Consider the following 3,796-nt stretch of genomic DNA (forward strand, 5'->3'; position numbering starts at 1 on the left):
GTCAAGGGGCAGGCTTAGGTTTGCCATGAAAGGGTAATCCTGACACCTTGGCTGAGCGTTAGGCAAAGCCCAAAGTTCTCCTCACACACCAAGAGAGCAAAGTGTAGGTGCAATCCAGTTTCCAGCACTTTCTGGCACAGAATGACAGCTCAGCTCCAGTTTCTCCCTTTGCTTCCTGCACAAAATGGGGTGGGGTGGATGGTGTTTTTCATACCAGTTTGGGCCCTAAGAGAGACTGTGACATCACAACTTATAAACACCAAGTTGAACACAAGGCACCAATTTCCCCAGGGGCATTAGAGCCTGAGACAGGCATTGGATGCAGTGATTTTTGCTTACTACATTACAATGGAAACATCTTTTAATACATATCCTTTGGGTCCTATATTCCTGTAACAGCTTTATCTCTTCAACTCAGTCTAGCACAGACTTACCAAGCAATCACATACAAATTAAGAAGACCTAATAATCATTATTTTTTGTTGACTGGCAAGGGTGATATGGCTGATCTATTCATTATTAGTTATGGCTTATTTAGGTCTTCACCAGAAATACAGTCTGTTGTGATATAAATACATTTTTAAATTAACTCAGGATCTCATACCAGCTCTTTTACTCACATATGCCTATCAAATCCCCTGCATGTCTTTGCTGACTGGAAGTGGCCTATGCACTTGAGCAAAGGCTACATACATAAGTGAGAGAATATAGATCTAGACTTTCTTTTTCATGTTTTCTTTACACAGACTTGTGATTATTATGTGTTAAATGTATTGTTAACACATTTCTTTATAGTTGCTCCATTTATAATTTATTTGTATAAAGGATGTTATAGCATCCTCTTATTACAAGCGGTTCTGGAGTTCTGGGATTGCTATAAATGAAATCTAGGATTATCTGGGTTATCCATGAGTGAATTCCCTCCTCTTCAGTGAGCAGATTCACTTAGAAGACATTTGTGCATTCTTCAAGCTTCACTTTTAATTCTCCACTTGAAGAGCAGCAATGCAAGGTATCCACAGGAAAAAAACACAGAAAACATCAACCAACCATTAAAAAAAATAAAAAAAAAAACAACCACAAATTCCAAAAAATAAGGAAAATACTGAAAAAAAATGAACCTTAGAGAAATGTAAGCCTGCAGACCCACTGGATTGAGGACTAGAAATAAGCAAACCAGCTGGCTATGGCAGAAAAGCTCCTTTAATCTGTAATCTGATCTCACCCCAAGCAGCTATAAGATGATTTTTTAGCAAGACTGTGGGTTAATGTATGTTGGTATAACCCTATAAAAAAGGTGAGAGTCCATCAGAGGCCCTAAATATCAGTATATCGACACAATGCATTTGTTAATGAGAACAGGGCTTATGCACTGCTTGAGAAGGAGCTGATGGAGAGTTCCCCAGTCCCAAAACACCCTAAGAGTGTGCAAAGCAGAGCTGTGTAGTGCCTGGCTTGCAGCATCAACACTGGCAGAGCAAGTCTGCCACTCCCCCGTGCCAAGGCTGGGAGTGCAGGAGCTCTGGACAGGTTTCTGCCAGACCCTTGCACATCACTGCAAACTTGATGTGCTCAGCTCTCTTGCTGCACTAAGACCTCTGGCCTCTTGAGGTTATCCAAGGCTGGGAATCCCCCTCTTATTTGCAAAATCTTCTACAGAGAAAATGGTCAAACAAAAAGAAACAAGTTCAGATCCTAGAAATCCAAACCTATTGTAGAGCAGTTTACTTGGCATACACATCCCGCCTTACTTATGGTTTGAGAGGAAGGTACTGAAAGACCAATTTTGTACCTCTTTATTTCTTACATATTTCTTCTTATTTCTTCATTTCTTATGTGTATTTCTCATGATGGAAGAGAACACATTTTCATAGAAGCTTAAAACCTTGGCAAAATTCAGCCCAGAGCTATGCTTTCTGATGTTGGGCATAGAATGTGGGGAGGATCATGGCAGCAACAGGGACAGAGCGTCAGCCTCTGCAGGCACACCTCACCTCAGAGGGAGCAGGGGCAGGGAAATTTAAGAGATCTCCAGGACAGCGGAGAACAATGTTGATGCTGCTCTTTTTAATTTCTTGTCAGATCTGTTGAGCAGTAAGTCAGTATTTAATGTTTCACTCACGTTCAGAGTCCCTGTAACAGCCAGTGGCAAGATTGCTCCTACAGGCACAGGCAGAATGGCAGAGTAAGGCTGTGTGGAACAGCCAAATCCACATCAATCCATATTGGTTGATAGTTTCAATAATGGATTATAGCCACAAATAAAACATGGCAAGTTCTCAAGAAAACTTGGAGTTTGCATAGGTGCAGTTTTACCTGAATCACTTCTCTGCATATCAGATTTTTCGATCAAGCCTCATAATGTTTGACAGCTGTCTCCATGGCTCTCTGAGCATTTGCAGGTACTCAACACTGAAATAATGAAAAGCAAAACTTCCACTTTTTACAAAGAATCAAGATTAGTAAACTTGCAGAAAGATTTTTGTGAGCTGAAGGCACTTGAACTAAAAAGCTAAAAAGGGAGGAGAATAGGCTTGTGCTACTCCACAAATTATTTGGAGGCTCATTGTTAGCACTACCTGCAGAAGACAATCTCATGCCAACAGCACCTGGTCTGAATGCAAATACTCTTTGTCCTCCCACCACCCGCAAGGAGCCAAACATTTGGAGCCCTTAGCTAGGGAAGCAGTCATTGTAGTTACAATCATAAGTTATAATTTGTAATTGGAAGCTACAGTACAGTAGTCTTAGATGAGGGATCAGTGCTTTCACAAATGGGCAAGCAGAGGAGATACATCTGTCTCTGTACATTTTATTGAAGTATGATTCAAAGTGCAATGTTGGTGGTTTAACATAAATGCAACACATTTTTATAATCCTTATCAAACGTTCACTCACTAGATCAGCATAAAGCATGGCTTATTAAAATGGATAAGAGGGATTATGTGATTCCCATTGTGAAGAAATAAAAAGTATTTAAAATGCAGAGATTCTTTAATCTGTTGCTCCGAAGGCACCATGCACGTTGCTGATGGAACAATGTGTGTGCATCCAACTTTTAATCACACAGGTCCTGACAAAGAGAATAGTGAAATGATTCTTTCCAGCACGCAGGATAAGCTGTTAACAATATAATCCTGATTGCATGTCAAACTTTGATGATTTTGGTTTGGTTACTGAATAAGTATTTAATTATACTTTGCAAGTTATAACAACAAGGATGAGAGTTCAGAGTCTAAACCCTCATTGTAAAGTTTTGTGTAGCTATTTTCAGCATAAATAGCATTTTCTGACAAAATTTTATATGATTTCTGAGATTTAGCAAGGAAATCAAACAAAATTTGAGCACTCACAAATAAAGACCACATTTTCCACAAAACCATATCCCAAATAAAGACATCTCTGATAAAAGAAATAGAATATTCATCAAGACCTAAACTAAGCTTAAAAAAATCAGATCATTGTTGATAAAATTGCCTTCATTTAGAAAGATAATATTAATATTATAACTTTAAAAATGTTCAAAGGTTAGATTTCTTCAGCTGTGCTATTTTTAAAGACATATTTAGAAAAAAGCTAAAAGAAAAGGGAAGGGACATATCTCTTCTTGGAAAATATTGAGGAACCTGCCACCAGACTTCTCAACAAACTAAGCAGAGTTGGTCTTGAGTCAGCTACATAGGACTTGAGACAGTACCTATAGGACGAAAAAATGCACTTTAAGGAGCTCAGAAGTTAAGTAGATTCCCCCATTAGACTTTATCTAGGCTTTGTTTTCAATAAAACTTCTCATTTA

At 38.8% G+C, this 3,796-nt stretch overlaps 1 long non-coding RNA gene across 1 annotated transcript; it reads right to left on the bottom strand.

Moving 5' to 3' along the window:
• Nucleotides 1-344: 344 nt before the first annotated feature.
• Nucleotides 345-3,447, bottom strand: LOC137482245 (uncharacterized). Its single transcript, XR_011003953.1, has 2 exons — nucleotides 2,123-3,447; nucleotides 345-991 (listed from the first exon to the last, which is right to left on the bottom strand). It is a non-coding gene; the product is annotated as an uncharacterized lncRNA (long non-coding RNA).
• Between the last annotated feature and the right edge of the window lie 349 nt (nucleotides 3,448-3,796).

Source organism: Anomalospiza imberbis, chromosome 14 (assembly GCF_031753505.1).
Source record: "Anomalospiza imberbis isolate Cuckoo-Finch-1a 21T00152 chromosome 14, ASM3175350v1, whole genome shotgun sequence".
Lineage (NCBI taxonomy): Eukaryota > Metazoa > Chordata > Aves > Passeriformes > Viduidae > Anomalospiza > Anomalospiza imberbis.